Source organism: Haliotis asinina, chromosome 8 (genome assembly GCF_037392515.1).
Source record: "Haliotis asinina isolate JCU_RB_2024 chromosome 8, JCU_Hal_asi_v2, whole genome shotgun sequence".
Lineage (NCBI taxonomy): Eukaryota > Metazoa > Mollusca > Gastropoda > Lepetellida > Haliotidae > Haliotis > Haliotis asinina.
This window is the reverse complement of record NC_090287.1, coordinates 48,788,135-48,814,280: the sequence shown is the minus strand read 5'-3', so window position 1 is coordinate 48,814,280 and position 26,146 is coordinate 48,788,135. Positions and strand designations below refer to the sequence as shown.

Here is a 26,146-nt window from a genome sequence, read left to right as displayed (position 1 = left end):
CCAAGGCGACTGATTAACGCAAGCTTGTATTCCATTCTTCCATCATATTTACAGAAGACATGATGATAAGATAATGACAGTAGTTGTCAACTTGTAAGACCAGTAAATGGATGACAGCAACTTCTTTATTGTATAACGCAACGTTTCTGACCCACTTTTTGCCCCGTCTTCAGGTAATTGTTGAGTTACACAACAAAGAAGAAGTTGTCATCCATATACTTGTCTTATATATTCACCAACTTCTGAATGCCTCTCAAGAATCTCAGTTATCAACTTGCTTTCTATATGAAGTGGATTTTGGTGGTAATTGATGCGTATGTGATCAAAATCTCTCATAAAAGTAACAATAATATGTTAAAACCATAATAAGGAGAAATTGATTACAACTGATGTAAAATATGTCTGGGACATGTCCATTTTTACTTTATTGCCCTGTAATTCTGAACTTAACCCAGACACGTGCTGCAGGAGATGCATACAAAATGTCCTTTTGGGATTGTTGTGAGTGAATCCTGACCAGATGTATGTAGAAAGAGTTTGATCATGCATACAGATTGAAGCTTTGATCAACAAGCAACATATCAGGATGGGTAATCACAGGTCCAGGTAGACCTCTGGGTACCAGGTTGTTTTGCAGGACCTACCAGAGTTACTTGTGTCTGAATATGAAAATAAGTATTATATGGCTACTTGGATTGAACACTATCCTCTTCCAGGCTGACTTTGACATTCCTTATTAAAGCTGACGTGCTGTGGCAGATTAAACTGAAATACTGCTCCAAGCTGAGTTAAATCAACCTTGATCATGTAAGTCAATCGTCTCCATTGGTGGGCATAATGAAGCGTGTTCAACGACTAATTTGAAAAAGCAGGGTATATTCAATTATGCTGCAGGTTAAAAATCAGATTGAAAATTTGCTTCTTTGACCTTTGATATCGGCTACTGAATATGGTTGATGTATCTTACTTCAGAGGTTGATTATTCACATCCTATATTTTCACCAATTATAACCCTTTGTCTGTTAGGACCAGACCTAGGCTTGTGGGCTTCACTGATATGGTAAAGGTCAAATCTGTGTCCTGGTCTTCAGTCCATGTTAAAACTGATTGCTTCTGTAAGTCTCCCATATGATAATCTGTACTGCTGTCTTCACAGACCTCTCTTAATCACTGTCTTGTCCATGTGGGAAGTCGTATAGTCCTACACCTGACCTTTGAACATGCTGCTTGGTCTTACTGACTAAGTTAGTAGATACATACAGATTCTCACAATGTTCAGTCACTTTCGAGGGTTCACCAAGCCTGAAAAACTGGGGCAGCTATGTGAAAATCTTCTGTGTCTAGCAGCCTGAACTTTCATTTTCACATTACTTTCTGTCGGGTTTAGTCTGGCATATGGATCAGCATTTGTGGAGACAAGTCCAGTCAAGTTTATTCTGATGTGAGGAGGCCTTAGACCCATATCACTGTTACATACACAAGACACCAGCATTTCAAACTTTGCAAATATTTTGTCTAACAAGAATTGTTTTGTGTACATAGATAGCTAAGGTAATTAGAACTATTTTGTCTAACAAGAATTGTTTTGTGTACATAGATAGCTAAGGTGATTAGAACTATTTTGTCTAACAAGAATTGTTTTGTGTACATAGATAGCTAAGGTGATTAGAATAATTTCATTATCTATGGACATCAATATTTCAAACTTGTGATATGTAGGATGGACAGAGTATATTTCTGGTATAAATTTTGTTTCAGTTTCTTTGTTGGCATTACAGACAATATTATACTACCCATCAAAAGTTTAGACTTACTAGTGTAAATATAGGTGCATACTTCAGTCAACTGTTCTAAAGTAGATTGTGCGAAATATGCCATAATGTTTAAAGGTACTTAAGGTAGTATATATTCATCTTCAGCATAAAGCTCTGTACAAACTAAACATGATCTGACCAGAAGAGGTTTTATTGGACTTCAGAAGAAACAAGATTGCAGCGTATTCAGAGAGAAACTAAATTATGGCTGGCAGTTTTCTTGTGTAATGCAAATGTGTGAGTGAAGAAAACTGGATCATGAGGAATACAATGTTATGTGCCTGTAACCATGGCTACAGCAACTGACTGTTTTTTAATTATTTATACAGCAGTGCATTGCCCTTGGACATGCTGGTGAAATTGTGTCCAGTCTCAGTTATTAGACATTGTCCAATAAGTGTTATAAAACTTGAAAGATTTGTATCCAGCAATTGGTTATATGGTGGAATAATGCTGAGCTGTGTTGTGCACAGAACATTACTGTACTGCCATCATTTGACTGAAGTGTGTCAACCTACTAGGAGTGTGTTACTATTATAAGGCATTGCCAGTCATCCTTTGCTTCACAATACATTACTGTGTTTACCATGGTCTGACTGTAAGTGCTGCTGTATAAAACCAAACATGCTATATTTGTTGTTGGAGATCAAGTGGATGTACCCCAACCTGATTCAAATGTCAAGGCAAGTTAAACATCTGAGTTATTGGGTTATTATGTACATCTTCTCTCTGTAAACAGTCTGTGCAGTATGTACACAGGTAAATATAAGCAAGTAACTTGTAAATAGTCTCAAAGTATTGCTGGCCTTGAAAGTTGCTTGGCAGTTTTAAAATTGATTGCTTGAAAATTTGTACATGTTTATGGTTTGGACAGTGTTTATAATAGGTTGTAACATAACATAGCTTGTAATTGGTTGGAGTGCATATTATCAGTAGTAATGTTTTTGTTATACACACTATTATGCCAGATACTCAAACAAGACACTGACTGAAGTATTTCAACATTAATTTGCTACAGTTCATTTTATTATATATCATTTTGTCTATTTATTACCCTTGAAGGTCCGGGTTAAAGTTTAGTAACCCATACTTGTCATAAGAGGCAACTAATGACATCGGGTGGTCAGACTTGCTGACTTGGTTGACACGTTATGACATCCCAGTTGTATAGGTTGATGCTCATACTGTTGATCACCGGATTGTCTGATACAAACTCGATTACTGACAGAGAGCTGCAATTATCTGAGGAGTCTAAGTCTGGTCATGAGCTTGACCAGGACTAGGAAACATGTGAACTGTTTGACTTGATTACTTGCAAACAACCATCATATAACTGGAATGTTGTTGAGTGCGGGGTAAAAGTAAATTCACAAACAGATAATGTTTTGTTCATTTTAATCAGCTAAGAGATGTAGTTACAAAAAATCCCTGATAGCGCAACCAACCTTTAGTGAGCAGCAGGCCAGTGAGCAGGCGTCTGTTTCACACACTGCTGTCATTTACAATTTAGAGCCTTCTATTGGGTGCTTTATTAGGTTAACTAACTTAGGTTAGACTGTAGTAACAGGTGCTTAATGGAGATTGCAAAATAAATAATATCAAGAAATACCTGTAATTTTGAAAACACCACATTTTCACTGCTATCATTTCCTCGTCCTAAATATTTACCTGTAATAAAGTATGTGCTGAGTGTTTCAAAATTATGCTGTATATTCATCTGCATCCTGAAAATCTTTGAGTTTGTGACAAACACCCTTTGATTCATTGTAATTTTTAACTCTGCATTCTGGAATAAAGGGATACACTGCTGCTGGAAGGATTTAATAAAGACAAAATTGAAATCAAGCAGGAAACATGCAGATGCTGTTGACGTGGTCAGTGATTTATTCTTTGGGAAAACTCTGACTTTTGGCTCCTAGTATTCATATTAAGAACCTGTAACCATGGTTACTGTGGCTAACAAAGTTAAGATTGCCTGCCCCTGTCAGGGCATGCCAGTCCAGCTGTGTACACAGCCACCTAAGTGTGTTAAATCTCAGCTGGGAATACTGACTGACAATTAGGCAGCGACAGGTGCCATTTCTACAAGACTTTTATTTCTGTTTTAAAATTTACATTTTGCTGTAACTGATTCTCAACTGTTCAGGGCAAGTTATATTTTCATTTCCTGAAGGGGTCGTCATTGTGTGCTCAAGTGGTTGGTCCAATTTGTGTGTATAATATTGTTATGCATTCTTAGCATGTTGAAGGCGTTTAGAATCTGTCTCACTATTTGACTGTATGTAGAACCTAATATATCTTCTTAATAGATGGAATTATTCCTATGTCTGTTAGACGTGGTGTCCAGAATGTTGAACAATTTTGATTTGTGGTCAAGAAGCAACAGTTACCTCAACTTCAAACCCAGGTTGAACAGAGTTTACCATAAAATGGCCTTAAGCAGTGATGAAGGGTATTAAAAAGTAGATGTTCCCTCTTATTGCAACTGAACAGGTACTCTGTTCCCCATTCATGTGGGGGACAATATTGAGAGTGTGTTATGATTGTTATACCTTAATCTGCTGACAGTTTTGTTTTGTTCATGCTATCAACCACCTGTTAGTTAGGCCCAACACAACAGCCATCAGCCTACACAACATTCACAAGCCTACACAACATTCACCAGCATACACAACATTCACCAGCCTACACAACATTCACCAGCATACACAGCATTCACCAGCTTGTACAATACACACTAGCCTACTCCACCTTCATCAATATTCACAACATTATCTTGCCTACACAACATTCACCATCATATTCACAGTGATTGTTACTGATGGTGTACTTTTTGGGTGTGTAGAAGCTATTATTTATTTTGATTTGCCGCAGTTTTACAAAAGATGTGGTGATTCTAATAGTAGTACACAGAAATGAATTGACAGGAATGTGTCTCTGTAGAATATTGCTGAAACTATTAAACATCCAACCTTGAATTTCAAAATCTATGTACTTTGAATCAGAAAATCAGTCTTTCCAAAAGCTAAATGATTTATGAACTACTTGTGTTACCATGGATATCCATTAGTTTTTGCCTCAGAGATTGTAACCGTCCTCTAACTAAAGAGGGGTCATGATGATGCCTTCAGTACATAGTGACAAAGGCAGTATTGAGTTGATGCAGTTTGCTGCAACTATGGTTGTAATGTGATCGACTCTATTGAACATGCTGAACCACAGTAATGCATTGTCATAGGCAGCAACATTGTGCTCACGCCTGGGAAGGAGCTATGTCTTATAATGCCAAATGTATTTTGATGGAACTTCTTTCAGCAGCTGTTGAAAAACTGGTTTCCCTGGAATTTCTTTCATGTTATCAAAATAGGAATCATCACCAACAGTTTCTTTCAATATTGAACCTAAACATCATGGAGATTTTCCTGAGTCAAAGATTTTTTCTTCTTCGAGTCCCTTGTAATCAGAGAGGATTTGATGATAGGGCTGAACTTCCATCCTGCTGGCTGTAATGTCTATCATGAAACCTCGTCAGAGTGAAGGATTGCAGTTTTTGTTCAGCTTCCACGATTCACATTTCAGGTCTGAGAAACCTGCTTTTTTTCTGCTGCCCACTTAAATGTGAGTCGTGGAGGTCAGTGACGTTGCCCTCCCCTTTAATGTAGGCCCTTGTCGCTCTCACTCTGCTATCCCTGTGGCCATGTATTATGTGTTGAAATGTCTTATTTGTCACTGGATGTCTGAATCTGGCAGGGCTGTACATAGGGTGAAGTGAAAACTGGTGGTGTGACAAAATTCCAGCCTGGGATGTGGTTTGGAATTTGGTCAGGAGGTGGAAATTTAGGGAGGGAATAAGAAATATTCAAGATGAAAAGGGTGGGAAGTATGGAGGAATTGGAAATGTGTGGAGAGGAAAGTGGCTTGGGGATGAAAGTAGAAATATGAATGAAGTGGATACAGCATGTTGAAGTGGAAATATGTGAGGAAAAGTGGCATGGGGAGAGGAAGTGAAAATTGTGGGGTGAAAATGGAAAAAATAGTGGCATGGAAATGAAAGTGAAGATTTGAAAGGGGTTCATGGATATGTGTGAAAACATGGGAGGAAGTCAAACTACGTGAGGGGAAGAGGCGTGAAGAAGAAAGTGGAAATATGTGTGTGGAAGTGGAAATATAGGAGTGCAGTTGGAGACGATAGTAGCATGGAAATAGAAATTTGAGGGGTGAAGGAGGGGTGGAAGTATGTGAGGGAAAGAGGAGTGAAGAAGACAGAGGGAATGTGTGAGATGGAAATTAGTGGAGACGGATAAGGATACAGCAATGTTGACAAAAAGTTTAAGTAATGTTATAGCACATGTGGGACATCAGCATTATACATCGCAACTAGGCTGTAAATCGGATCATCTACATCTTGATATTTTAATATGTATTTTGTAACATTGGAAGTGAAAATGTTTCATTTGCTCATAAATACGTAGAGAATATTCCTGTCTTCTATGTAGTACTTTCCAGACAACTATACACTATAAGGCCTGGATATAGACAATTCCTCTGGTTAAACTCTCTGTAGTGTCAGAAGGTAGTTGAGGTTTCTCTCTGCTTTCATTACTGGAAGATAAAGTGATGTGGAATTTGAGTTGAGATTTTTAGGACAGATTCTCTGAAGTTTGAGATGTGTTGTCAATACTGATTGTAATAAAGTGCTCAGAAACAATGGAAAGCAGGCATCGTGTTTGTGCTTATGGAGATGAATATCCAGTTTTGAATCAGTTCCGACAAGTTTGTAATCATAAATAGTTGATACATGCCACGAAACCAAGAAGAGAATCCCATCATGAAACAGGGCAGTGATGAATTATCTGTCGAAAATACTCTTTCATTTCAGTTTAAAATCTGGATCAAACAGTTCTGTGAAATTAAAAGACAGCACGATCAATAAAACTGTTTTACTCTGTAACTTGTTTTATGCAGTTTGAAGATCATGCAGTGAAATAATACATGGCATAAAACTGGAAGATTTATTACTGCATTATCTTGCAAACTTTATCCAGCGTGTTCTTTCATGACCAGAATGCCACCATATTGTTGTTATTTATAGCAAGAGAAATGGTTTCATGATTTTGTTTTTGGCATCAAATTTAGATCAAGGGCTAAAGTTTTTTAAACCTTCACAACAACTGACCAGATTGGATTTGGTTCTGTAATTGTAAAAGTGGCTTTTAGGCAACCATTTTGAAAAATGCTTTTATGACTATAAGTGAATCTTTTCATACTGACTTTGATTGAGACCAGAGCATAAACCGAATTGAGTTGACAACCTATTAATACAGGGCTCTAGAGAGGTTGCCATGGTGAACACAATAGTTGAGGCATTGTTTCATGTGATCAGATCTCTGTCAGTGTCAACATTGGAGATTGAGTGTATTGTATCAGAGTTGGGTATCCTTGGTAAGTTGTTACTGTAGTATCTCATTAGTCTGCATTTGAACAACTGGAGAGCAATAATCAGGGATGACATAATCCCATTTTTCTCCACGTCACCTTAACATCATTACAAACATATCAATACACACGTTATAGCAGACATTGGAAACTTAATTACAGGTCCTGTGCAGTATTTTGAAAGGTTTCTGTTGTATCCTACAGAGTCACTGACAGAGTAGGTGTAGAGTTGTGTACCTTCCATGTAGTGTTAGCACTACGTTCCCATGTGTCTCCCACATGCTGTGGACTGACTGACAGATAAAGTGTGGTGTCACTGACAGAGTAGGTGTAGAGTTGGGTATCTTCCATGTAGTGTAAGCACTTCCTTCCCATGTGTCTCCCACATGCTGTGGACTGACTGACAGATAAAGTGTGGTGTCACTGACAGAGTAGGTGTAGAGTTGTGTATGTTCCATGTAGTGTTAGCACTACCTTCCCATGTGTCTCCCACATGCTGTGGACTGACTGACTGATGATCTTTGGTGTATTTGACGGATTAGGTGTAGAGTTGTGTACGTTCCATGTAGTGTTAGCACTACCTTCCCATGTGTCTCCCACATGCTGTGGACTGACTGACAGATAAAGTGTGGTGTCACTGACAGAGTAGGTGTAGAGTTGTGTATGTTCCATGTAGTGTTAGCACTACCTTCCCATGTGTCTCCCACATGCTGTGGACTGACTGACTGATGATCTTTGGTGTATTTGACGGATTAGGTGTAGAGTTGTGTACGTTCCATGTAGTGTAAGCACTTCCTTCCCATGTGTCTCCCACATGCTGTAGACTGACTGACAGATAATCTGTGGTGTCAAATTAGTATCCTGTCGTCGTTTGTTTCATGCATATCTAATAGTATATTTACTTGATGACATTTGGAAAATGCATATTTTCTATGCAGAAGGATGAAGATAGTTGTGATACTTATGTAATGCCAATAAACAGCTCAAATGGTGCTCTGTTTTCCCTTGATCATATTGTCAGTCTCAATGACGCATCATATTTTTAATTTCAACCTCAACTTCCTGGTTAGCATACAACCCTCGCAGCCATTTAGGTGGACCAAGTTAAGGTGGCTTTCCCATCCTTACGATGTACCCATGCAAAGCTGGGTGGACTGGGAAACAAAATCACAGCACTTTGTCCATGTTTACAGCACATTACAGTACCTGCATTTAGGTGTTGCTCATATTCATTTGGCCACCATCTGGTCATTTACCAATGGATTCGTTGCTTCTTTTAACATGTTTAAGTGCACAGGGTTGGGTACCATACAATAAGGGTTGTGACATCATTGAAAGAGTCGCCTCACAAAGTTGAATCCATGGAAACATCAGCAATAAAGTTGTAAAGGTCAGGGGGATTGCAACATGCTGATCCATGTAGGAAAATGTGATCTACTCCACTGAGTCCCAGGGCTTAGAGGAAAATAACACTGCCAACTGTTCCGAATTGAGCATGGAAACAATATCATGTAGTGGCATTTGTTTTTGATGCTCATTTTATTACAAGCAAGGGATACTTGGCAAGGATTCTCAAGTAAGCAAGATCGCACATGCTATTTTACTTTGTTCAGTGCCTTCGTAGTCTTTGTGGGGGTGATATATAGGGTATGATGTTATATTTGGCATTGTAAATCATTATCATATATTACCATGTATATGATGCACTATTTTGCTTGTATACCTGCTGTGATAGACTAACACAGTCTTTAAAAATATTTCACCTGTGAAGGTCCCGGGGTAGAATGGGCCTTCAGCAACCGATGCTTGCCATAAAAGGCAACTATGCTTGTTCTAAGAGGCAACTAACGGGATCGGGTAGTCAGGCTTGTTGACTTGGTTGACACATGTCATCGGTTCCCAATTGCGCAGATCGGTGCTTATGTTGTTGATCAGTCTCATTCTCTGGTCCAGACTCGATTATTTACAGACCGCCACCATATAGCAGGCATAAAACTAAACTCACTCACTCTCTCACTCACTCTAAAAATATTTACTTTTGACAGAAAGAAAACATGAAAAAGATTCCAAGTGAAACAGGAGATTCAGAATGTGAGTCCAAGACAAGTATAAACTTGCTGGTTTTATGGTGTTTGCTTTGCAGAAATGGCCCAGGCCCTTTGAGGCAGGAGACAATTGTGATATTTAGCTTCGATAATCCTAAAATTTGCATAAAACCTACACAATATTTCAATCACACCAAGATGAAGGTAAGCAGCAGAGTCTAATGGCTGCATGTTATTATTTGGTATAAGACCAACATAACAGCCTCGTGTCAAAACCTACGTCAGGGCTCTGCCATTTAAGTGGATATTTGGAGCACAACCTGGTTCTATCCTCCATACCAGACAAATTGAGTCCATCCCCTACTGCCTCTGTACATCCAAGTTAGACATACTCAGATCCTAATCAGCATTGCTTTATAGTGGAGTCTGTGCCTGGGTGGCATCCATATTTTATGGCATGAGTGGCTAATTATGTTGATATTGTGTCAGAGCTGCCATTTATGTGTGGCAGTAACAGATTATTTGCTAGTGTGTAGTGGACTATCACTATCAGGGGACAAACTGTCTGCCAGTTCCCTGAAGCCAGTAAGTGGTTATAAAACCTACCAGAAGTGGGTAACAAAATGGGCTGTATTATTGGTCTCAGACATGGTAATTGAGGCCAAGTCCAGACTGATATGACTCAAGTAATAAATTGTGTTTGCTGAAAAGAAAATTGTTACATTGGATTCTAGTGTATGTGCCATAACAACACCGATTTGCTTTTGGCGATAGACAAATGCGGCATAGATCAATTTGTGATGATCATAGAGCACAGGCTTCAACTTGAGCTCCAGATGCAGGCCCACTTAGTGGGTGGCTGGGGCACGGGAATGTTGAATGTTGCAAGTGTTGATTTTAATGTATTTGTTTTCTTGATTCTTACAGTACAAACAAGTTTAAAAAAACGTTTGAATAAAATGAATTAATTTCTGGGGTATGAAATTGTGAGATATTGACTTCCTTCCTAGTGAGGATTATGGTGCACATTTGAGATATAAAATTCTGGAATTAGAGTTAGGTCAGTGACCACTGTGTTCGGGGTTAATGGTCAAATACTAATCAGTGCCTGTTCATCTTAGAGACCTGGGCCCACTTGCACAAAGCGATCTTAGCGTTACAACTATCTTAAGCCTATACTGGAGAATGGGAGTTACAATCATTGTAGTGCTAAGATCGCTTTGTGCAAGTGGGCCCTGCTCTGTTATGTTATCTCATTTGGGAGACTACTGTGGGATACTGAACATCTAGTTTGCCATGGAACTTTGACAGGATTACTGTCATATGTCTTAAATAGAATTAAAAATAGTGATTGAACATAATTAAGTGCTTGATGTAAACTGACAGGTTTTCAGCATTTGGAAAGCTTTTGGAATTACATGTTGTAGTTCACTCATACACTCACTCACTCACAACCATGGTAGTATCAATCATTGCAATGCTCTCAAGTTGTTCACAATGTCCATCAACTGGTAGAAATGTATGATTTTACTTACAAACAAGTTTCCTGTGAAGGCCAAGGTTTAATGACATCATGTAACTGAAAGTGACATAATCAGTTGTTGATGACATGTTTCCAGACGTGTGTCATATTGCCCTTCTGTGAATAACAATTATTCCACTTGTTGTTTGATTGGTTTGGTGGTGGGACGTTATCATGCAAAGGACACATTGTCTCCACTTGAGCTCTAATAACTGTTATGCCATATTGCAGGGCATTATCATTTGCCAAAGCCCTTGGTCCATTTAGCTTCCTCCCTTCATCAGACAGTTAATGGCTGACCCTTGGCTTCTGATACTGGCATGAGAAATAGTATTTCCTTTATAATATCATGTTAGATAACCATCACTGAGAGTCCGAGTTAACATAGCAATAACCATTTGAGATGGTATTTAGCCTGAACATTATCCAGATTGGGAAATGTTGTGACAAAATCTCCTTGGCCAGAGTGCTGGTATGTGTTGTGATCAACAGTCAATTGCCCAGTGTAATCATGATGGTCTGAATGTTGGGACAATGAAGACTCTAAAACCAACTGACCATGATTAATGCGTGGCTGATTGCCTCCAGGTGTATCTCTGTTTGATAAGGCTCAGAGATGCTTGGCCAGATTAACTCACCCTGCTAACAGACGGGATTAAGGGATGTTTACTCTTGAATAGCAGCTATGTACACGGGTTAATCTTGACTTGGAAGACTGGGAGACCAACTGACAGTTCAGATACAAATCCAGTAATGTACTTCAAGGTCCTTACTGGTCCTGTAAAGTAATGACATGATGTTGTGCTGACTCTATTGTACTGTAAGTTCTGATAATTACAACACACTATATGTATTTATTGTGCCAAGTGGATTCTAATTTCTTCATTGCCTGATAGTAAAATTTTCTATTTCAGATAATAGAGACAATATACCTTGTTTCAGGGGATATTTTTTATCACTTGATCAGTTTGGAAAAATCCAATGTTTTGTGATAGATTATTAAAATCCAGATTGTGATAGGTATTTTCAAACCAGAGCATGAGAGAAACAAAAGTAGAACCTGAAAAAATGCCCCACAAAGCCTGATTGTATATCATCTGACACATCCAATGACAAAACACCTATGCTTCCATAAGTGACATTTTTGTCGTTGGTTGATACAGTTGCTATACTGCCTGGTTTATCCAGGTACCACTGGGTTTTACTGGCCTGATACCAGTGGTACCTTTGGGTTTTACTTACCTGCCACTCTCAGAAAACTTTTCTGAACTTTGCAAAGCTAACCTTCCATGCCTCAGTGGTCGGACTGGTAATGATCATAGCATCAATAATGAATTGTAATCAGTCTCAGGTTCGAATCCCAGGGGTGGAAATTCTTTTACTGTTAGCCATTATTGAGAGACATGGTGTGTAAAGACCTATCTGACGAGAAACAAGTTGTTATGAGGCATACGAAAACTTGCATTTACACGTAGCAGTATATATCCAGGCATGATGTTTGTAAACAGGTACTGATAATACATGATTGATTAATATGTCACCAGATACTGTGCATTATGGTAATATACACAGACCCTTTCAAGCATTAGATTTTTCATATAATGGATTGTTTGTTCAGTGGAAAGTAGTATTTTTCCAAAGCATCATTACAGTTAAGAATCTCTTTGTAACTCTTTGCTGAAGTGATGATCAATGAATGGTTTGAGTTAAACACTGCGGACATGAAACAGGACTGGTTGCACAGTGGTAGGTTTTGCATATTGGACATGTTGGTTTGTGGAGAGCATTTTGTTGAAATTGTTCTCAAACACAGCGGCTATTGTTTCTTCATGAAAATCTATTGATATTTAACCTCTGTTGATTACTCCCGAGTAATTGAAAGAGAAATTATGTTATGGCTTGGAAATGTGCTGTGTGAGTTAACTGATTACATCATTGACCAATATTGCTGAACCAGTGATTGAGTAGGAACATACTGGACATTTTACACTACTGGGTGGGTAAAGCCAGTGTTTTCTTGAAGCAGGAATGTTTGATTGTCTCTGTTGGGATTATGATCTGTTAACAGTTATTAATCAGTATTGCCCTTTTGTTTGTTTGTTTGTGTTGCCACACTTGGCAATATTCCAGTGACCTTCGTAAGTGATCTGTAAATAATCAAGTCAATGATCAACATCATGAGCATTGATCTATGTTGTTGGGATTAAATGATGTTTCAAACAAGTCAGCGAGTCTCATAGTCCAATCCAGTTAGCCACCTTTTGCAAGCATGGGTTGTTGAATACCAATACAAATCTGGATTTTCTCAGGCTGGACAAAATCATTTTTGTCAATAGATCAATCACAAGAAATGTGTTTCCAGTAATCTGATGATCTGTTAAGTTGAATAATATGTTGAAGCAATGGGATGCTTTGTGTCACTGTAGTTACACATGCATGATTGGCAAGTAAAATACTATGGACATATATCCTAAATGTACAACAGAGTGCTGAAGTCCCTGTTAATTGATTTAATTTGATTTTCCCTTTTCATTGATAAGTGAATGGTCCTGAACAGTGCTAATAAAACATTGTCTGGTACTTTCCCTCCTTAATAATTTCACTTTATTTGGAGAGCATTTCCTTCTCAGAAGCTCAGTCTTGTGCCATGTGTTTATTCCCTTTACTATTGTAAGGACTTGATGGCATTCCAGTGTAATGGGAGAAAGCTGTATCCCAACATGCCCTTCATGGAGGCCATCACTTAACAGAGGAAATATGGTTACTTATGTTGTGCATTTATTTCAGTTCTAATATTGACTGAATTTGTAGACCAATGCAGCATGACTATTCAGAATGTACTTATTGTTTGTAAACTTTCAGTGTATTATTGATTTTAGGGAATGTAGAGCACCAATTGTGTAATAAATAGATTTTTGTATAGAATTGTCTATATAAAGTAGGATGTTTTTCCTCCTTAGCAAGATGATCAAACAGTCAAACAGATCTAACATATGTATGTGTAGGCCCTTTCAGAATAGACCAGAGTAGTTGGGTCTCTGTTAGTCTATTCCCAGTTAGTCTGGTCCCTGTGAATCTGGTCAGTGTTAGTCTGGTCTCTATGAGTCTAGTCAATGTTAGTCTGGTCTCTGTGAGTTTGGTCAGTGTTAGTCTGGTCTCTGTGAGTTTGGTCAGTGATAGTCTGGTGCCTGTTACTCTGGTCCTTTTTAGTTAATGTTCATCTAGTTCCTGCTAGTCCTGTCCCTGTTAATCTGGCCAATGTTAGTCTGGTTTCAGCTGAATACTTGTTAGTCTGGTCAGTGTTAGTCTAGTGCCTGCTTGTCTGGTCAAGGCGATCCTTGTTTCTCTGGTCCTAGATAGTCTGGTTAATGTTAGTCTGTTCTTGACTAGTCTGGTTGGTCATTAGTCTGGTTCTAGTTAGTCTAGTTCCTGTTAGACTGGTCTCAGTTACTCTTGTTCCCTTTAGTTGGGTTTGTCTGGTTCTGTTAGTCCTGTACAAATTAGTCTAACCCCAGTAAGTCCAAAGTCCTTGTTTGTCTGGTCCCAGCATGTATTGCTCCTGTTAGTCTGGATCTTGTTAGTTGGGTCCTTAGTTATACATTGTGCATTGTGATGTCATAAGCAATGTGAGGTCATGGGCAACAGTTAACAGTTAACCCCCTGGATGCCACAGGGACATATATGTCCTTCTTCTACATACCTCACTTGGAAGTCCAATAAAATTCTAAATATACCACGCATATAAAAATACTTCACAGTTTTGAATTCTGCGGAAAATTGCCAGTTTCTTGATACCATCCACTATTATCTCATACCAAGCTAAAGTGCTTAAAATCGCCTTTCAAAATAGGCTTCATCGTAAATGTTGTCAACTTTGTTGTCAACAAATGTTGTACAAAATCGAGATTCACAGCGTTATTTGCAGTATGTTTTGAAATGTGAAAATCGGATAATTACTGGGAGTAATGAATTTCAAAAATTGCTTATTAATAATCACTGATATCAAGTTTTCATGTAACCACTAATGATAATTCTGAAATGTCACTGATGTACCCAGAATCGGTTGGGATGTTTTCGAAAATACACTTGCACGAACGCCGAAGAGCGCTTTCCGCCATATTGGATAGTGTTTACAAAATCATGTTTCGAGAAGGCCGGTATGGAGATGCCTATTACATCATGTATACTTCATAGTTAGCTGCGACAAATGCATCATTGAATTCCCCAAGCATCTTAGAATCAAATTACAAGTGGTCTTTGTCACCAATACCAACTGTCTAGACAAAACAAAACAAAATATACTTGGTATGAAAACGAACGCTGTGCTCGAAAGACAGCGCTTGACTGAAATGTAAAAATGTATTGTGATGTATATTTTGCGCATCGTTCAGATATTTTTTTCATGAAATTGATTTCAGTATCTACATATGTCCATGTTCAACACCATATCATGTGTGGATATAAGATATGCGTTTTTATTCTTTGAAAGCTTTTGATTGTTTGAATAATACTTACATGGGAAATTGACTCAGTAAGTGTACAATACCGCATTTTAAGCCTCTACACAAGTGTTGGAAGATCACATGTAACCATTACTGCAACATGTGCTTTAGTTCCCGTGATGTGCAATATTTAATACGTTTGGACAAATATTGCAGTTTCATATGAACAGGTTGATAAACAACGATTTAATTCCAACTTATAAGTAAAATGGATAATACTAATAAAAATGATTTGTACATTTTATGAAATGTAGGGGCACACACACTACTATTTAAAGGAAATGCCTTGTTCATTGTATTGGTTTGTGTCGTTTTTATAGACAAAACAATTATGAATAATAATTGACCAGGTGTGAGTTTGTCAAAAACGTTTCATGATTATCATTTTTTTTTGGATAATAAAGTCAATTCAAATTTGATTAAAATATATCTGATGGCAGAATATCTAACTCAAACAATATTTATATGAAAATTGTTAAAAATATATAAACCAGGTCATGTCTTAATTTGGACAAGCCTTACGTTGATATTTTAATACTTCTGTACTGAAAAAGCGATCTCTTTGTACCTTTCATTGCATACTTATGAAGGGAATTGATTTCATAATCATAGGAAGAAAAGTCTATTTCCTAAATGAATACTCAATGAATATTCAGGTGTTTTTCATTTACGCTAAATTGATGCTAGGCAGGTGCGCATGTTGCTCACAATAAGATATGTGGTAAAACTGTTTAATTGTTGATATATTCAGGACACCATTTCAGTGATAAAACCATTCATTTTATATTTTGGCTAAAAAGTGTTGAATTCTGAGAGAGAAGCCGAGAACTTTTACACATAGAGTGGAAATTAGGTTAGATATATACTAATCAGCAACCAGAGTCGTCTTTTTCTGACGTCACAAAATGCACAAAACATGCCGTGACGTCAACTAAAATGTCGCATTATTTTCAGTTATTTCATTACATTTGAAAATGTGGCTGTTACTCTGTTAAAAATGATGGAAAATTAATAAAAATACATCTACACAAACAGGAGAATATGGGAATCTAAGAACTAAAATATGTATCGGATAGGGACATCCAAATCGCTATTATCTGCTTTTTGATGTAGTACGCTGGCATCTTTTCTTACAAATTGTGAAACTACCAAAAGGTATTCTCTCACATTGGGGAAATTTGTATTGGAATAGTTTGGTTCACTGTGAACAAAACATAACGAAAATATACTGTCGGTATCCACAGCAAATTCTCTCCATGTGATCGGAGTTACATTGACCTAATGTAAACCATAGCTGAGTTATGCCCCCTTATCTTTATACGTGCATGACCTCTCTGTTGACGTTTAACATCATAGAAGAAAATTGATTTTTGACATTTATTGCAGGTCATTTTTTATTTTGTGAGTATGATGTTATGCATTAGCACATACATCCATTTCATATACACTTATGTTGTTCAGATGTTTTTTCTTTGCTCACACTTTCCGTAAAGATGCTAAAAAAATCGTAGCAGAGTGCTTTTATTGGTGCACGATAAAAAACGGAGAAATTTTGGACAACTTTTAGCAGTGTCAATTTCTCAAACTCCTGAGGTAGCCGCAGTTATATTTATACCAACGGATAGGAAATTAAATATTCTACATTTCTGTGCAATTTTATAGCCGTACGCAGATCCAGTACTACGCGAGCGCAAATCAAACCTTACGAAAATGTGCGCCTGAAAAAAAACTCGGCATCCAGGGGGTTAAGCCGTACTCTTCAGTTCAACTCAACTTGATGAGGGGGCTAGGATAAGCCCCAAAACATCGTGAAAATAAATGCAAGAGTTGCTATCCATAAAATTTGTCCTGTATGTTTTATCTTATTTGTTTGGAGTGTCAAGATGTTATATATTCAGGTGTGGTGTGCATCAATATTCAGAAATCCTACTGGTTAAACATATTATGGAGAAACTTTGTATGTGTATATATATGATATACATATATATTCCTACAGTACAACTTCATGATCTTGTTTAGCAGCATTGAATTTCTTGAGCATGTTGAGTGAACAAGTGAGTTAGTGTATTCTGTTCTGACACATTTTCCAGGGTGACATCTGCTGGGCCGGAAATTTGCCAGTGGTGAAAAGTTGGGTCAGGCTTATTTGGATCAGGCAAACAGCAGTTAACATTTTGGGCACAGACAATAACGTGATAAATTCACAAATTATCACTCCCGTGCATTAATGAGTGAATTGTATCCCAAAGTTTTGAAAGTGTCAGTGACTGTGGTTGAGCAAGGGAGTGTAGTTTTACTGCACTCGGCAATATTCCAGCTATATAGTGGTGGTCTGTAAATAATGGAGTCTGTACCAGACAATCCAGTGATGAACATCTATCTGCACAATGTGTTAACCAAGTCAGCAAGCCTGACCACCCAATCTCATTAGTTCACCTCTTACGACAAGCATAGTCGCCTTTTATGGCAAGCATGGGTTGCGGAAGGCCTATTCTACCTCCGACTTTCACAGGTATAACCCTGATAAGTACAAGTAACAACTGTCTCTATATTAAAATATTGTCAAATATTATTTGCAGATTTATAAGTTAAGTATTTTCTCTGTCCACAAACCTGTTCTGCTACTGAGTTCCCATATCAGTTGGATCAAATAATCAGTTGAGTCTACTAGCAGACGCATGGCTCATCTGTTGTCCTTTTTGGAGTCCTTTCTTGGTTATTACTGTCTCTGTCTTGTAGGCCTTTAGCTGCTTGTGAACCCTGACAGTGCTTGTTCATTGGAAACATTGGTCAATAAGACACTTTCAGCTTACATTAATCTGATGCAGATAGTTTGTGTGTAGAGTCATTTGTAATCTTTTTTAAGTTAATCAGAATCCACTGTCATCTTTGTCATTGAATCGGTGCAACAAAGTGATAATACATACATTTATGGCATTGTCATTGATTTGCCATGATGCACTGATCACACTGATCATGAAGATACAGTGCTTACCAGTGATTAGCTTGTACCCAATAGCATATTTCTACTGTGTGGTCTGTTACCATGGTAACTATCATGATTTCCATATCCTTTTATGAGTACCATACGCTTGTCATAAATGTTAGCAATAATGATTGATGGTTTAACAAATTGAAAAGAAACCCCACTTTTTTACAGGTGTGACAGGTGTCAAGTTTACACTGGAAAGAAAGAGTTGACCAACAAGATCTTGCAAGGTAGATACTCGCTGGTTTTTAATTTTGGTGACAGCCAATCCTAGTGGCATTTCTTCACAATTCATACAGTTAATGGCATAATCCTTATGGTAAAAGATAGTGATTTCTATTGCAAATAGAAAAGAAATATTATACAGAATTCTATATGAGTGCAAAAGTAATTAACAATGATTTAGAAGGGGAAAAAAGAACTCTTTCAAATGCATTATATTTTGACCAGTTACACTTGTTTGTGTTTCTCTTTTATTTTGCCTCATGGTCACGTGCTGTATTTACAGATTCCATAAAATCTCATTGGAATCTCACAGAATAAGAGCGATAGACTTTCAGGTCACAGCTTTTCTCTTTTGTTGTGATGACAAATCATCTAACATTTCTTAGCTACTGGCATTAAAATGTTACTCAACAGAAATGATTAAAACACAAACCAAAATTAATGGTCACAGACAGGTGCAGATAAAACACTGAAACTGCCATGTCCCCACAGACCACTAAGAGAACTACTACAGAGAGACAACAATGGCATGGTCATGTAACTTCAGGAACATGTAAACCTCATAGATGAAAAGCAATTAAATTTCCCCCATGCAAAACATAGTGATTACCTCAAACAAATGTGTTCGTCACAGCACAGGGTATTGAGATGAGACTAAATGCCAATAAGAAAGGACAGGAACAATTTGTATAAATAACTGAATGTAAAAAGTTGAAATAAATGAAATCAAATAACTGCTTTTCAAGTTTCAACACTGCACAAGCTAGTTTTTCAGTCGTTTTCATATGGTTGTTAGAATACTTAAATTGCCATTGAACTTGATGACAGCTTGCTACAAGAACTCCAGGCCAGTGTCTGGAAGCCCATAACGAGCCATTTCAGCTCCCTTGGTGCCTCAGACCGTACCCTTAAGGGTCACAAATTATGGTTGCCTGAAAATCAATATCCAAAGAGAGTGGCCAATGGCACGTCAAGGTCGATTATTGCTCAGCAAATTACATGTAGCAATTTCTATCAGTTAAAGAATTGTCCAGTAAGGATGTCAAAAGTATTCTGCAGATGTCCGATTTCATCATTGTTTCCAATTAGAGGTCTGTATAGAAAGAGAGGTCTTGGTCAATGGTAGTGTAATTGATTGGGTTTCCTTATATTGATTATTGGGAATGGTGGTGCTTAAGTTGTTAATGATACCAATATTTGGGTCATATTGTCTGTGGTTGTTTTAAGTTGCTGTTATGTGGATTCTTGTTGGAAAATATTGAGTTAGCAAAGTTAATATCTGCTGTGGAATTCAATTACTGTATTTGGTTGTGCACTGTGTTTGAACATTTACATTCTGACTAAGGAAGTGTTGCATGTTATTGCTTTACAATCACCTGATTCATATCATTCTAGATTATGTAAGGATGGACAAGTCTAGTGAGCTATGGATTCCAAACACACAGCTTGAGGTAGTTTACCTGACATATGCAAGTCCATATTTGCCACAGACTTTGAAGCAAGGATTATGACTCAGCAGCATTTCCAAGAGGGATTTGTTTCTTGTCAAGGACGGCCTTAAAGGAACAACTCCTTGTGATGCCATGAACTTTCCAAGGTAAAGTGCATTGTTCATTTAACAAGCACTTCAATATCTGGTTATGATACTGATTTATGACTGATGAGGTATCTTCCCCTCTGGCACTTCTAGACTGATGAAGTATCTTTTCCTCTGGCACTGCCAAACTGATGAAGTGTCTTCTTAGGCTTTGTTAGACTGATGAGTTATCTTGTCCTCTGGCACTGCTAGACTGATGAAGTGTCTTCTCCTTTGGCACTACCAGACTGATAATGTATTTTCTCCTCTGGTACTGCTAGGCTGAAGAGGTATCTGTCTCCTCTGGCACTGCTAGGCTGAAGAAGTATCTTTTCTTGCACTGCTAGACTGATAAAGTACCTTTTTCTGTTGGTGAAGTATCTCTTCTGCTGGAGTGACAAAGTTGATGATATCTTATCATGATGGTACTTTTTGAATTAACTTTTAGCAGATATTGATTAACACAGTGCAGTAAGTTCTTACAGCATCAAGGCACACTGCTTTGACCATGCTGTCAAGATCTGTATTTAATTAGTATTAGGCTCCATCCATCCGCCTATTCATACATACGTACGAATTGGAATATCTTAAGAACAGTTCACTAGATTCTTTTCATGTTGGGTACCTAGGTTCTTCACAGTACAAGACAGGTCTCAGGTTTGGTGACCTTTACCTTCATTTCAAGGTCACAAAGGGACTTTAACCTTTTATCCTTGTCAGTGAGACATCTCAAGAACCATACCCAGAATTACCATTTCTTCATGTTCAACACCAAGAAAAGGTGCAGGGCCCAGTAAATTTTTGAGACCTTCACTTAATTTTCAAGGTCATGGCGACACTTTGAAGATTTTAACATGCTGAACTGCATGTTAAGCTTGTCAGCGAGAACCATTCACTGGATTTTCTTCATATTCAACTTCAAGATTATTCTAGGGAATGCACAGGGCCCTGTTGAATTTGGTGATCTTCACGTAATCACATAAGCTTAGTCAGAACGACACTTTGAACATTTCAGCATGTTAAGCTGCATGTTATCCTTGTCAGTGAGATACTTCAAGAACTGTTCTCTGGATTTTCTTCACATTTGACATCAAGTTTCATCTAGGGAAGGTGCAGGGTCCAGTAAAGTTTGGTGACCTTCACTTGATTTTCAAGGTCACAGAGACACTTTGATGATTTCAGCGTGTTCATCTGGATGTTAAGCTTGTCAACACGATATCTCAAGAACTGGTCGCTGGATTTTCTTATTCATCACCAAGCTTCATTTTGGGAAGGCGCATTTAACTTCATATTTAAACTACTACCTTCATTTTCAGTACTTTTTAAGGTTAATTTGATAATTTTCAGCAGGGGATTATGTCACCTCAATGACAATTGTCATTGTAACTAAATTGTATATTTATTTTGTAAACCTAATATTTTGCAATACAAGATCGCGTTGCCAAAATGTTAGTCAGTGGATGTGCCTCAACAGTAATTTTATACTATTTGGTCTTTGCTAAGGATTACAAGTTGGTAGTTCAAAGGGACATACAACTATTAAGACACTGTGTTAGTGTAAGCTCTTTAACTATCTTCACTCTTTAACTTGTCAGCAGTCATCTAGGCATTATATTTTGGGGCAAATTGTGCTCTTTTTATGTAACATTTTTGACTACTGTATGATGTTTCTGCTTTTCCTCTTTTTCTTTATTTGGAAATGATTAGGTTTACAAGAAACAGTCATTTTGATTTGACCTTACTCTTGATTATAATATGTCATGTATTGGGTGAAATTGCTCCGTCTCTGAAATGAACTTGAAACAATTGTCCAGTCATGGAGGTCAAGGAGTTGAGAGTGAACTAATACCAGAGCCAGAATGACAGCCACGTATTTGGAGTGTTTGCTGTACACCTGTGTTTGAGTCTCAACATGGTGTCCCCATCCTTGAGAATGCTGTAATATTGCCAAGAGGGTAGAGAAGTGCTAGAAAGCATCGAACCTGGTCTCTGTTGGTCATTAATTCCTAATGTCCTTGGTCAGTAGGCACAAACACACTGCTTGTCAGTTCATCAGCTTGGTAGATATCTACAAGCTGCATCGCTTTAAGCTTTCATCCCTGCTTAAAACCCACTAGACCATATGGCCTGAATTCTATTTCACTGATGATCCATAGACACAGTCTCTATTACCTTAGTCAAAATATGTAGTCAGTCATGTGTAATATTCAATGGGAATAATTATGGAAAACAGGTCGACCGAATATAAACTATCTGGCATTGAACACATGATACACTAAGCCATTCATGTCTTGCAGAAGATGACACTTGCAATCAGATGTGTGAGAAGTCAAACTGTTCAGCACACTAAAGCGTTGTCCCATTGGTCGAGGCAGTTCACCATCTTGCTACACAATGTGGTGTCACTTTGCCATATTAGCTCATCAGACCAATCTGCACAACAGGAAACTACATCTCCCTTGTCTTAGAAAGATATATTGGCTTGAATGAAGTCACAATAACAACATGTCTGTTTGTCACAGAATGTCCAAATTTAGAAGTCTTATGGATATCTACATGCATCAGAGAATGCATACAAGTGGCAAGGATGTACCTCACCATACTGAAAGCAAGTATTGATTTTATGTAACAGTCTGAAGAAAGAAATACAAGAATAATACCCAAAGGTCCTATTTTAGATTGAAATTGCAGTGTCACATATCTTGTAGAGAGAAGACAATGTGAATCTCCTTTCAGTTTTTGAAATAAAGTATTCACCTAAAGTATTTATGTTGGGTAAAAGATTAGATTTAAGAAATCATTCAAAATATGCTTACACAATAAAACAGCCTAAACCTAAGAAAAAGGGAGTTCTATAAAGAGAAATTTCATCAGAAGTTGGTGATAATAAAAAATCAATGGCCACTGGTATTTTCTGTGAAATGGTGAATTGCATATGGTGCCACGTCTTCCACCAGTGGTTCTGTTCAAGCAGGATCTGAAGGTCAAAGACCAGACTTAAGGGTGCCAACAAGCAAATTGTGTTGATGTTGATATTTTTTTCACTGTGATGATTGTGTGCGTCTAGAGTTAGCAGGTGGCAGTGGAATAAACAAGCATAACTGCTGCTTCTGAATTAAAATTGTGTCGCCATAGTAACATTACCATTTTGATTTGATGAATGTGACAATATATCTGAAAGTTCATCGATTTCGCTATGAAATGCTAACAAATCATATATATATTTTTTCTAAACAAGATATATTTAATCTGCACTATTACATTTTAAGAATGATTTTTCCCAAACAACCATCGTGGAACAGCCATTTGTCAATGGTGTGTCAATGTGTTAGCTAATTGCAGTGCAAATATTTGCTTATTTTGAAGTGACACAAGAAGATTTATTGTGATTTTATGTGACTAGTGTTCACTTGGCACCTTGATCAACACTGTCGACAATGAAGATGTATGCATACTTGTTTGCTTGGAGACATGTGATATTGTTTAAACCATTGATTCTGTCTGGAACTTGTTATTTCATCAACATCACTATCAGTTGGCATCAGCAGTGAAATGTTTGAAACAGCGAGTTTCTTGCCTGAGGAAGGGGACTACATTAAACAACAGTTATTCTTGGAATTTCTCCCTAGTTTCCAATCATCCGATTTTCACCCATTAGATTTTCGTATCATGTTTCGCACAGGCACAGAAACGAAGAACGTGTAATTTCAATAAGGGTGATGCTTGAGTGGCATTTTCATATTTGCTCAGATCTGAGACGTGTTGATTTTCAGGGGATTCTGGGGGTGGGATGACCACCGAGATTGCAATGATTTCATTTCAGGATCAATAAGGTGGAACTTGACAGCTGATGCTTCCAAATTATTTCCACGTTTCTAGGAAAGAGGCCATAGCATGTTTTGGTATATGTATTCTAAAAGATGGGGTCTGTGGCAAATGATGTTCATGAAATGTACATTGTTCTGGAACTGATTGAGGAACATCAATGTGGAGTCAAAGCATTTGGATGATATTATTCATTTCCATGTAAAATGTAACTGTCTTTGAAGTGTTCTGTTACCATTTAAATATCTGTCTAAGGCAATGAAGTGATATAATATCTGATTCTTTGTTTTGGCATGTGTGAAACAATGGATGGCTCATTTTATCCTGAAACTACGTCTTTTTGTGCATGGTACTTATTTACTTTGTCAGAGATTCAAGGTTTCACGAAAGTTGAATGAAATACGACAGAGTTAAGGAAAAAGTAGACTGACATCTGAAGTGACATATTCCTAGGGTAGACTAGTGATTAAAGCATTCAAAACCTGAGTTCCATTCCCAAAATGGGTACAGTGTGAGAAGTTCTGGTCTTCCCTGTTATGATATTGTTGGAATAGAAGCAGCGTAGAACTAACTGCAGTCACTCACTTTAGCTTCTGATTTCTTTGATTCCATATTTTTACATAAAAAGATCACTTCAAACATTTGTTCCTGGTGGTTTTTTTTTGTCCTTTGTCCATACTCTATTGGCTTTTTTTAGAGAAAAATCATGGGATAGAAAAAGAAAGTTCAACTTTCGTTTAACTTTGTTGGTGTTCTTGGATCTTTTGTTCTTGTTTCAAATGGAATCATTTATAGATGGAGGCATCTGAACAATACCTCTGTCTGGTGCCAAGCCCAGATTTGTCTAATTCATGCTGTGTGCAGTGGGACTCTTATCTCTTATTAATAAGGGTTGAAAGGTATTTCCAGAATGAAGCAGATTGTCTAAATAAGTTCAGCCAATGAAATGAATTAGTGTGGATATCACCCAAGTTCAGTTGAATAAGCTGTAATGTGCCGATTGTTTGTTGGTTTGATCGGGCTTGTCAACGACTGATGCCTTTCATGTCTCATTACCCTGTGAACATTTTGCATGACTGTACATGATATTGAAGTGTACTGATATGACAAATCTCAATTTCTACGTGTTCAGGTTGTTTGTTTAGCCCCGTGGTCATAGTGTTTGTTTAGTAATTCTGGGGTTCATTTCCCATCATGGTTACAGCATGTGAAATTCACCTTTACTTTACAGTGTCATCACACGAATGGAATAATGCCAAAAGCAGTTTAAAATCCCATATACTCTTTCTGGGCTAGAAAGTATTGAAATACTAGGTCTGTTTTTTAATGTTCTTGAATTTTGATCTTGATATATAGGTTATTATGCAAGTGTTTTGTGGAATGGTTAATATCCTGCATTAGGAATAATCATTGTGTTTAATGAGCCTTTGTGCGCTAGATACATAGTGTTTATTCGTAATGCAGGTCATTAACCATCCCGAAATACACTTGTGCGATTACTTATTTATCATACAATGTCATTCTTTCTTTATAATTTCTTGGAAATTTAATTTCACATGCCACAAATGATGAAGCTAAACTTAATGGAATGTCTAAGATGTCACAAACATGTGCATAGTGATATGTTACGTCACATAATGTTCTCCTGGTCACTCACTGTGTCAGGTCATTTAGTTCCCTGTAAGTTTTAAGTAAAGCATGTATTGTCATCAACAAATCTTAGCTTATGTTTGACAAATACCCAACAAACTGTCATGGAACTTCTGAAACCTTCAATTAGCCTTTTGAACAACAAGTACACATTCATGAATCGTGTGCCGTTTTCTCACTAAAACTGAGACTTGGTCAGGGAACTGATGTTGGTATCCTCAATAGCCTATAAATTCCTGTCTTCACTTTGTACTCTACTGCATCTATCATAACCAGTGCTGACAGTGCTGTAACCACAGCTGTCAATCTGGACATGACTGCCGACCCTTGCCGCCATGCTTGTTTACACTTTTAAATTAGTTCCTTAAATTTGCATATTACCTCTGATTTGCATTGATACCCGTATATGACCCAATGGAGACTGAACGTTTATATTTTTTCAAGGCATTTATCATACGATCTATCATTTTATCAATGATTGTGTGCTACTGTTATATAAATGGATCATTTGCATGTGGGGATCTATTGAAAAGGTCTTGTAATTTGTGCCGAACATCTGTAT

At 37.6% G+C, this 26,146-nt stretch overlaps 1 protein-coding gene across 4 annotated transcripts in view; it reads left to right on the top strand.

Moving 5' to 3' along the window:
• LOC137294246 (alpha-(1,6)-fucosyltransferase-like) overlaps positions 1–26,146 on the top strand; it is a 114,707-nt gene that overhangs the window by 12,427 nt on the left and 76,134 nt on the right. For 2 of the 4 annotated variants that reach the window (XM_067825242.1, XM_067825245.1), the window contains exon 2: positions 18,480–18,538. The exons of the other annotated variants lie outside the window; for them this stretch is intronic. The gene's annotated coding sequence lies outside the window, so the exon portion shown is untranslated. The remainder of the gene's footprint in view (positions 1–18,479; positions 18,539–26,146) is intronic. 4 annotated transcript variants of the gene reach the window in all.